The following is a 12,098-nucleotide window of genomic DNA, read 5'->3' as shown; positions in this document are numbered from 1 at the left end:
GTTGTAAAAATACTGTTCAATGTTCTATTTATAAAAATAATACAAATATTAAAAAATAAAATAATAATAATAATAATAATATAATGATAATGACAAAAACTATATTAATATGATGTATCTTTGAGGTACATATGGCTTCAGGGGTCCGCCCTTGACCCCTTTCCTGTCTTTAGGACCCCCCAACTGAAAAGTGTCACGCCATTACCCAAAATCACATTGTTTTATGAACAGAAAAAAAATCTTCAAGCCTACAATAAATGCAGCACTGTACACAAAGCTCAGGGCAGATCGTTGTTTTAATAGCATAAATCATTTTTTCATGAAATTATTCATGCTTAAAGCTTCCCAGAACAGCCCTCTAAATCTGAATGTTCCCCAACCACTACTCTATTATGTGGATTAGGGTGCTGGGCTGTTTGTGAATCGGCAGTTCATTCCTCCATATTGACTCTAGTGTGCAATTTAGTTTTTGCAGCAGTACTCAAATAAACAAGTGGATCAGTAAATATAGAGAGGCTTAGTTCTCCAATTCCCTCAGTGTTGTCTAATTCCGATGGCCTTGCTGCCGTGACTCTGAATGCAGATTTTTATGAAGCGAGTAAACATTTGGGGGGGGTGGGGGGGGGGGTAATGCTAATACCACCTACTGGGCCTAGCATCACATCTGCTGTGCTAGCCTTTATCATTGGATTAGGAGACATCTGTAGATTACGCTAGATAAATAGCAAGAGGTCTCCGCGGCAAATTCAACTGGGGTCCATCAGGGACCGTGTTCTGAAGGAAGGTCTGTTGTCCATTTGGCATTGCATGGCAGGCTAAGCTAGGCATGGCAGCGCTAAGCTAAGCCTTGCTAGCTTGTACGGCAACAACGACAAGAAACCCTGTGCTGTTCTGTCGACTGGCGGTTTCTGTTGTTTATTCAACATGAAACCAGTAAACCGCCTTTTTAATAAAATTATATGGCAATGATATATGCTCAAAGTCTGATGTGTGAGTCAGAGAGTACCCCCCCCCACACACACACACACACACACACACACACACACACACACACACACACACCCCACGGCAAGGCAAGTGAAGGCAACGTGGAATATCTTTACGCTATCAAAGACTTTACGAGCAGTGAAAACAAGCGAGGATCGAAATTAATTGCCACGCTTGGTGTGATATCGGCTTCTTTGGAGCGGACTATAGTATTCACATTGATCCCGTCCCATTTGACCATCAGTCGTTGAGGTGATGAAGTCCATCCCCCCGCCCTATAGACGGAAAGGTATGACGTGATGAAAGGCGTTAGAGATGAATAACCGGTATGTATTTACCCCACAGGCATGACTGGTTGTCAGTCGCTTCACGATAACAAAATTCTGCCACATAGCAAACAAAAATCCCTTTAAATATTGAGAGGGAGAAAAAAGCGGTATCTTTTTATAGCCAAATTAAAATAAATAACTAAAAGAGCTTGTAACAATGCAGTTAACGACTCCCCTTTGGATTTCACAGGGAGGCTGGCTGATTGAAGCGGGTGGTGTGGTGAGAGGGGCCGTAAACACAGTTTACATGACATTTTCTTGGGCTGTGTAGTCGATTGGCCCCGCAGGCGAGATTCTCAGAGCTGAGAATTAAGTAATGGTTGTTAGAGCTGCTGAAACAATTGGCTACGCAACCTCTGAAATGCTGAAATTAAAGTAAAGGAATCATGCTTTTGGTCTCATAAATAAAACAGGAGAAAGACATCCATAAGAAATATTGTTTGCCAGCCCCTGGGATATAATTGCAAAGATTATCATCATCAACTTTAGGGCTGTTACACTATTTGCCATAGAAAGAAAATACACTGTTCTTTATTTGATGTAAAAAATAATCACATATTTTACAAACTTCCAGCACAGACACTGCTACTACTGTTTTCAACATGTTACATATTGTAGTGCTGTATTTTAAATGAACTCATGAACATGAGCTTATGGAGTTGATTGCTGTTAAGTGATAGTCAGAGTGTTTAAACTTCCTACGGTCATTAAATATGTTTAAGATATTCTCTAACTATCTTCATAACTGTTTGGTCATCATGTATTATTTTGCTTACTTAAGCAATAAGCCAAAACAATAGACAAACTAATGAAGAATGTTCACATGCAATCCCCCTAGCGTGGCTATTAGCCAGGGCTAACACGTAGCCGACAGCCTACAGGGCGCCTTTTACACTGGTATTCAATGTGAAGAATGACACACCACAGAGGATAAAGAAATAGCTTAAAATACCAATACCGTTTTATGCTTAGGATTTTATTTAAATCAAACCTTTAATTGTTATTTAATATCTTCGCAAGTTTAAACTATTTAGAATTACGATCGATGCATACATATTTACAGACGAAGGGATTATCGCTTGATTGTTTTTGTTGTTGTTTTTATTAAATAGTATAAAATAAAAACCTTGTTGGCTGGGTGGTTGATATCATGGGCCAAACTGTGTATTAACCAATTACACGTGATCTATTTTACCAGGCTGAATAAAACACGGCTTTAATACACGCCTTACACCATTTGCATCACCACCCACTCCCGCCGATAGGAGTATAATTAGTAACGTCTCAATAAGGTGTGTTTCATTCAGAAACACGCTTATGTATTTGTCTTCACTGGGCTGGGTGCATCACACAAAAGATGGCTGCCACTTCATCCCCCTGGCTTTCTCAGTCTAATTCTCCCACAAATCCCATTCTATCCTAATAACCACTAACCAAGGCCACCCTGCTGAGGGCCGGGTCGTGCCTTTTGGCCCCCTGATTCATGGAGCCGACAGATTAGGACCAATGGGATTTCACAGGGAGCCACTTGTGTTGCATTGGAAAGACTGTTGTGCGGGTAAAATTTGTTTTATTAGGTTGTCACAAGCTCAATGCCTCTCCTGGTAATTTTCCAGTAACGTACAGAAGCACATACACACACACACACACACACACACACACAGATAGATACATACACATACACACACACACACACGCACACACACACACACACACACACACATTCACTCACGGTGCTTCTTCACATACACACAAAGTAGGCATACATTCCTCCGATATCCACATTCACACAGGGCTTCCACGTCGAGACAGTAAGTCAATTGATCAAACCGTCAAATTGAATCTGCCAATTGGCTCACTTTCTTTAAGGGTCAATCTGCCAATCATATCGGTTTTCATGGGGTCAAGGTTCATTGGATCCTGAATCCGCTGTCAATACGCTTCGGCGCTCTAGTTGCATGGGTCTGCGGGTCGAGTGTGTGCGCGTGTGTGTGTGTGTGTGTGTGTGTGTGTGTGTGTGTGTGTGTGTGTGTGTGTGTGTGTGTGTGTGTGTGTGTGTGTGTGTGTGTGTGTGTGTGTGTGTGTGTGTAAGAGTGTGTTTGTGTGTGAGTGTGTTTATGTGTGTGTGTCTATGTGAATGTGTGTGGGTGGATGGCTGTGTGTGTGTGTGTGTGTGGGTGGAGTGTGTGGGAGGTGTGTGTGTGTGCGCATGTAAGAGAGTGAATGTGTGTGCGAACATGTGTGTGCGTGTGTGTTTGTCCCCACTGGTCCTGCCATTGGCCCAAAGGATCGATGTACAAACCAACAGCGGCCTGGCAGAACATTGATCTGGCTCAAAAGACACATCAAAAGATCCATACAGGAGAGTGTGTGTGTGTGTGTGATTGACTTGTAATGTTGGTTGTCATTGTAGCCTTCAACGGTGGGATTATGTGTTATTATAATAAGATCTTATTAAAGCAGATCTTCTGCATGTGATTCCTTAATGTGTGTCTCGGAATACATCAAGTCAACAATGCCTTAACCATTGGGAAACATTCGGTGTCTTTTCAGACCAACTCATGGAATACAAAGCAACAAGCGGTGGAATCTGCACCTGTTGGATATACAGGACCGACATAGATATCACACTCTAATGTACGTCTGCGGAAACCAAGGCAATGAGAGAGGGCGAGAGAGAGAGAGAGAGAGAGAGAGAGAGAGAGAGAGAGAGAGAGAGAGAGAGAGAGAGAGAGAGAGAGACAGACAGAGAGACAGAGAGAGAGACAGAGAGACAGAGAGAGAGACAGAGAGAGAGAGCAAGAGAGAGAGAGAGAGAGAGAGAGAGAGAGAGAGAGAGAGAGAGAGAGAGAGCAAGAGAGAGAGAGAGAGGTGGAAAGAACGTATAGGCCTACGGATTACAATTGGACAATGAATAATCAACACTAGTCTCAATGTGTCACTCCTCAAACACAATTAACACGGGAAACGTGTTTTCATCGCATTATAATTCCATGGAAGTGATTGTGGGGCTATCAAAAAGACGTAGACTCCACTCCCTCCGCACCCCCCAGCTCCTTTTCTTCTTTATTATCGAAGCAACAATATGAATCAGAGTTGGTTTAAGGACAACTGAGTAGCAACACACACACACACACACACACACACACACACATCACTGCCACCTTCCTATCAGCTCCTCCGGCGGCTGTGTATTAAGTACACCGGATCATTCCAATACTGCCCGTGACCCCCCTCCAGAACCCCCTCCAGACCGTAGGAGTGCCCAGCAGAACGCCGGAGTTCCCCAGTCATCGACGCCCATCACGTTGACATGTGACCTTGGCGTTTTGTGTATACTCCTCGCTGGCCTCCCCTCTCGCTCTCTCTCTCGGTGGCGTTGGTTCAGCGCTGCCGGCTCTTTATCTCGTACGTTTTATCAGGTCAACACGGGGGCTGGATGGCTGCCGGCCCCCAGCCACCTGTAGGCTCGGTATTCACTGACTGATGCTGGTAATTAAGCAAGACATGCGCTCGTGCGGGGTATGCACGCACGCAGGCACGCACACACGCACCGCTGCAGTTTGGTCTTGGAGCGGAGCGGGGGGGGGGGGCAAACATTCAAACATTGTTTATCATGTTAAACATTTTCCGTAGATATTTGTAATGGTCTCTTTTTCTCGCACAGGAAGATAAACTTTGTTTAGGTGGATGTGTGTGCGTGTTTGTTTGTTTGTGTGTGAGCATGTGTGCGTATGTATTTGTGTGTGTGTCTGTGCGTGTGCGTGTGTATACGTCTGTGTGTGTGTGCGTGTACGTCTGTGTGCGTTTGTGTGTTCATGTGTGTGTGTCTGTGAGTGAATGTGTGTGTCTTCCCCTTCCTCCTTTTAATGCGCCTCATTGGTCGGTGTGTAATCGACAGAGCCAACCTGATCTGTTTACTGTCAACTGATGCAACAGCGAGGCAACGGCTGGAATTAGCGCTCGACTATCTCCATTCATCATCACTCTACCGTTCCCATAGTCTCTCTCCCTCTCTCTCCCTCCCTCGCTCTCTCTCTCCCTCTCTCGCTCCCTGCCCCTCTCTCTCCCTCTCTCTTTCATCATGGGTTGTTTTCGTGGGACTGAGCGGTCTGAGCTGCAAACGAACACTAAATCTCGCTCTAAGAAGCTTTGGGAAGTGATCAGATCCAGTTTGATCCAAAATCTGGCCCTGTGCCACGGGGGAGAGTCTTTCAAACCGCTGACTCTCGCCACATCAAAACCCATCTGCTGCCACAGACAGCAGCTCTCTCCCCTTCCCGCCACTATCGCCGCTACGCGTATCTCCCGCTACGCAGACCGCCTTGATCTGTCTGCAGGGGCATTAACCTCAAATCATCCAATCGGGAGCCAGTATCCTCCGTTATTTTCGGAGCTTCCAGTCCGTATGTGGGAAACACGGGGCATCCACGTGCCCAGACACACACTAACACACGGCGGTGCGGACACATACACACATGCATACACAGAGACATATGCATCCTGTGTGTGTTACACATGCACACACACACACACACACACACACACACACACACACACACACACACACACACACACACACACACACACACAGTCGGTACTAAAGAAGTGGGACAGGGATTGCGTGGGACACCATGCCCTTTAATTGAAGGAGTGAGAGTGCGGACCCCAAAAGAAGTTGCATTAATCATCAACAATCTCCCCGTAGAATACACACACACACACACACACACACACACACACGCACACACTCACACACACAAGCCCAAACACACGTACACACACACATAGTTCTACAAACGAAGGGGCGAGAATGGAAGCAGCATAAAGGTGGGACTGCGAGACCGAACCATTTAGCCGCTCAATTACTGAAAAGCGGAGCGAACAAAACCCACCGAGCACACTGGAGGAACAGAAACACCAAAACAAGCAGACTCCGAGGACGGTGGCCCGTCGCTCGGATCGTTAGCCTTTAGACGGAAGCTGCGTTCCACACACACACACACACACACAGGACCCCACAACAGACACCACACAGGCCCATCGTGCTGCCTTGCTTCCTTGCTTCCTTCCTTCCTTCCTCCTCGCATGTGGCAGCAAGGCAGGGCCCGTCAGAAAGGGAAGCGCCGGCGCATTTGCATCCTCATGTTTTAAACATCACACATGCACACATGCAGCAATACACACACACACGCGCACACACACACACACACACAAACGTGGCACGTGTTTTTCTTTTAATGATCTGGTTCAGGAGTGTGAACTCCGTAGATCTGGAGAGGAAACGGTCTAATCACAACACAGCTGGCTTCAGAAATGAAGATTAAAAGGATATATATATATATATATAAAGATAGAAATAGATAGATACAGTGTCTATCTTTATAGATCTATATGAATAAAGATCGATAAAGATAGTTAGATATTTAACTATCTTTATAGATACATAAATCTTTATCGATATAGATACTGTAGATATATCAATATAGCTATAGATAAGATTCATATAATCCAAGAACAATGTCCTATTTCCTCTCTATTCTCAAAACTAATTTCCCCCTGGCCCTAACCCCTTTTTCTATCTTTTATAAGCAGAAACACATATTCTGTTTTGTTTAGGAGCTTTGAACAGAGAAAAACACAAAAGGATATCAACTTGACCTCAAAGTCACCATCCGAACATTTGTTTCTATTTACCTATTGAACCAAGTAGGCCGGCAAACGATAGTCTGGTTATTTTGCATCCGAAGCGAATCAACCGTACTTCCCCTACAGCTGAAAACAATATGTGTGAATGATGAGTTAGATCAACAGAGGGAAATACGCTTCGACCAATCATATCACGCGGAACGTTTCCGCTCCCCACCATATAAGGCTATCAGCCAGCTTGTGTTCTGTCACTTCTACCCCATGCAATCAAATCCCATTACTCCCATGTTTTGTCTCACGCTAATGACCTATTTCACTAAAGTACATCAGATGCAGAAGTCACGTGTGAACGCCCTTTGAATGTTGCCAATTATGCTGCCAAGCGATAATTAGTAATCAATCCGTTCTTGTATGACTAACTATTTCAATACAAAATCAAAGACCCGAAGCAGGTAGCATTCAATACAGTGTGTTGTTGTGTAGAATTGCACACGCACACACACAGGCACACACACACGCACACACACACACACACTGCTTTGAGACAACCCCCACATGTGCACATATGTGATCAGACTGAGACCTACGATTTGTGCTTGAAGCGAAAGCATGTCAACAGAAGTGCTTGATTTGCACATGTGGAAGTCACACACACACACACACACACACACACACACACACACACACACACACACACACACAGCCTTTATTTTCTACAGACACATATGCACAAATCCATGTCACGTCAGGTCTATTGGACAAGCCGGGCCTTACAGAGCACACAGTGTGTGTTATTCTAAAAACCAAATCCGCAATCCTATTTTCTCCATAGCTCTACACATCCTATAAAGCAGCTTGTAAAAAAACAACAACCACCATTTGCTTGAATGACAATCAGAAAACAACACGGAAATGTACTTGCTGTACTCTAATAGTGCACAAATCGGTTGTGCTGTTAAGTGAGGCTACGGTTGGCCTTTATCTGCATGTTTGCATGCAGTACATCGACCATCAGGCACTTCTCTGAGGTCTGCTTTAGAGCAGGCTGTGGGTACTCGCGTGCGGAACACACAGTGGTTGGCGGAGCACAGCAGAAGGATGGGTGCAGCGAGAGGTACATTGTACCCTGGTGTCTATATTTATGTTTCTAAATGCTTGTGTGTGTGTTTGTGTTTGTGTGCGTGTGTGTGTGAGACTTCAACGTGTGCAAATCGAGCATGTTTGCTGACATGCTTACGCCTATAGTTGAAATCGAAGGTCTCAATGTGTTCACGTGTGCGGAGGACGTCTCATAGACGTCTCAGTGGATGTGTGTGTCTGTGTATGTGTTTTTTTGTACACGTGTGTGTTCATGATATATGTGTGTACGTGTGTGTGTATGTGTGTGACTTCATACGTGCATCTGCACACGTGCACACACACCGTGTGTGTTTGTGTGTGTGTGTGTGTGTGTGTGTGTGTGTGTGTGTGTGTGTGTGTGTGTGTGTGTGTTTGTGTGTGTGTGTGTGTATGTGTGTGTGTGTGTGTGTGTGTGTGTGTGTGTGTGTGTGTGTGTGTGTGTGAGTGTGCACATGCGATTCCATAGGGTCTATCTGGGGAATGTTTCTCTCTGGAACAGCGTCAGACAGATTAGGCAGGACTCCATATATCTACAGCACCATGACTAACATGATTAAACCTGGCTGGCGAGAGCAGACCTCTTCAGAGAGAGGGGAGAGAGGGGGAGAGGGGGTGGAGGGGCGGGGGGGGGGGAGTCACACAGAATTATCTTCTTTCAGACGCGATCGGAGATCGGAAAGCCAAACTGTAACAAGAGCAGCGAAGGAGACAAGGAGACGAAAATAGGCAAAGGGAGAGAGAGAGAGAGAGAGAGAGAGAGAGAGAGAGAGAGAGAGAGAGAGAGAGAGAGAGAGGTAGTAGAGTAGAGTGGGGAACAGTTAAAAGTTTGTTTACCTCTTACCACATGCGTGTGGAGTAAACAACAACATGTCAAAAGAATACGTCTAAAGAAAACGGTCAAGGGTCAGGCTGAGTCTCCTTGTGATGGACGTTTAGGCTCGGATTCCTTCTAAATCAGGGCAGAAATTTAGCAAATGACCCCCCCCCCCCCCCCGACCTCCTGCAGGATCTCAGTCACGGGTTTATCTTTTTTACTTCGTCGTTCGCTGCCCTTGTGAGTAGCGGTGGAAGGTCTTCCCATCGACCGCGGGCTCACAGAGCCTCAGAAGCCGTACTCGGGGCTGATTGCGGTATCAAAGCGCGACGTGTGTCAGGGATGAGTACGGCTTACGGGGCCTAGAAGGATTGCGAGCAATTCAGCGCTCAGAGTCCCCAATTTGAAGTGACGCTTGGATGTATGTGTCAATGCCGCGCTGCTGAAAAAAAGTTGCATACAGGCAGGGGGAAAAAGAGAGTCTATGGGTGGGTGGGTGTGTGTGTGTGTGTGTGGGGGGGGGGGGGGGTTGTGTGTGTGTGTGTACGTGTGTGTCTGTAGTATCATCCTCAACACCTTGTGGGGAGATAGAGGGATGTTCTCTGCATTATCCATGCAGGGCATACATCCACCCAGCCCTCTCTGGAGCAATTTATGAGCAATTTAGAAACGCTTTCACACTTAAACGCCTTTAACGCTACTCAGTGTGTGCGTTACACACGGCTGGATGCAGGAACACACACAAAAAAAAAAACCACACACACACACACTCTCAGATTGCGTATCCCGTATGTTTAATGCAGCGTCCGTGGAATCGGGGGGGGCTACAGTGGAACGCACAGGTCAGCAAGTTGTGTTGATAGTAATCTAATAGTGTCTGACGCTAGATTAATATTTCATATAATTACTTAACTCTGCTCCTCTGTGTGTGTGTGTGCGTGTGCGTGTACTTGTGTGTAATCGAAAGAGTTAGCAAATTAATGGGGGGAAGAGAGTGTCAGAGGTGGGAGTTAAGGGACGCAACAAATAAATGCTGTGTGTGTGTGTGTGTGTGTGTGTGTGTGTATGTTTTTGTGTGTGTTTGTGTGTGGGTGGGTGTTTGTCAATTACTTTATGAGTTCACTGTCATTGTTCCCGTTTTATAGATTAACAATGTCTTATTGTAATGAGTCTCATCATCAAATTGTAGGTGTGTGCATGCGTGAACATCTTTGTGTGTGGGTGTGTGTGTATGTGTGTGTGTGTGTATAGATGTACGTGAATGTGTATCGGTGTACGTGTGTGTCTGTGTGTGTGTATATGTATTAGTATGTGTATCTGTGTACGTGTGTTTGCGTATGTGTCTGTTTGTGTGGATATGTATATGTATGTGTAGGTGTGTGTACGTCTGTGTGTGTGTGTGTGTGTGTGTGTGTGTGTGTGTGTGTGTGTGTGTGTGTGAGTATATGTATGTGTGTGTATTTGTGCATGTGTGTGTATGTGAGCCTGCCTGTGTGTGTGTGTGTGGATGTGTGTGTTGCTGAGAGACCTGGCAGTGAGACCTTGGCACTGGGCCAGGTGGACTGAACCCACCATCTGCTGTTCCTTAACTTTTATGGCGGGAGAGGTGTGATATACTTACTCACCTTTTGTTTGTCTAGTTCCCTCTAATCACACACACACACACACACACACACACACACACACACACACACACACACACACACACACGTCTCACAGCTGTCTGAGCATTAATCTTAAATCCAAATCGGCCAATGAGCAAAGAGGAGAGAGTCAATACAGTAAAGAGAGAGAGAGAGAGCGAGAGAGAGAGAGCGCATAGTAGTAGTAGAGTGGGGAGGAGAGAGAGAGAGAGAGAGAGAGAGAGAAAGAGAGAGAGAGAGAGAGACAGAGAGAGCGCATAGTAGTAGTAGAGTGGGGAGGTGAGAGAGAGAGAGAGAGAGAGAGAGAGCGAGAGAGCGAGAGAGAGAGAGAGAGAGAGAGAGAGAGAGAGAGAGAGAGAGAGAGAGAGAGAGAGGGTAGGCTTAGAGGGTACTTCTGCCGCTGCATTACTGACAATTGAACTGATGGCGAGGCGAGTGTGAGCCAGGCAATTAATATTCAAGGAATTAGTTTCCTTGTTGAAAAAAAGAGAGAAAGGAGTGGGTGGATCGAGACCCCCCCCCCCCCCCCCCCCCTTCTTCCCCTGCCATGATTTTATTTTAGCTTAGCCCTATAAACAGCCTCAGTTCACTTTGACAGTATGTGTTTGCACTCATCTCATGTCAGGAAGCACTTACACCCCCCCACCCCCAACACACACACACACACACACACACACACACACACACACACACACACACACACACACACACACACACACACACACACACACACACACACACACACACACACACACACACACACACACACAATCATGTGAAAACATTTATGCTCACATACCAAACGCCCTAAACCCCCCACAAGCACACAATCACACACAAGCACACAACCGTACCCATACCACAGGGGATTTTAATTTCAACCTGTGAAATTGTAATTGCCTCTCTTGGAGGAAAAAAATTAAATAAAATGGGGGAAAGGACAGTGGGAAGGCGCACAGAACGCAAACTGCTGTGTACCGACACTGCCGAGAAACACCAGCTTGGTGTTTGTCTGCTTGTTTCTCGCATTCTCAGTCTGATTGTTGTTTGTTTATTTATCATGATTATTTATATCTCCATTTCTGTTGCACTCGCGTACAGCTCACCTCTTTGGGTTTACCATCTATCGGTTTGGCTAAGAAAGAAAAGGGGGGGAAGGGGGGAGAGAGAGAGAGAGCGAGAGCGAGAGCGAGAGCGAGCGAGCGAGCGAGCGAGAGAGAGAGAGATAGTAGTAGTAGTAGTAGAGATGGGGGGGGTAACAAAACAGAAAGGAGGTAGGGGGAAGGTGCAGATAGAATCACTATGCCATACATGTTGTTGGTTGCAGCTTCTTCTGAATGCTGTGTGCTTGAAAAGTGTTATTTGTCTTCTCTGGAATGGTTCCTCTAGTGTTTTCCTTCTCTTTTTCTTGACTATATGTACTGTTGGTGCGATGTAAGGCCTGAACTAATGCTATTCTACACAAGGGGCAGCCCATCCACGTGGCAGTGTCTCATGCTACGCAATCTTGCCTGTTGTTTCTGGCTGTGTGGGACGTTACAAACTATTTGCTCCTGT

The sequence above is a fragment of the Gadus morhua genome, chromosome 11 (genome assembly GCF_902167405.1).
Source record: "Gadus morhua chromosome 11, gadMor3.0, whole genome shotgun sequence".
Lineage (NCBI taxonomy): Eukaryota > Metazoa > Chordata > Actinopteri > Gadiformes > Gadidae > Gadus > Gadus morhua.
Note: the sequence above shows the minus strand (reverse complement) of the source record.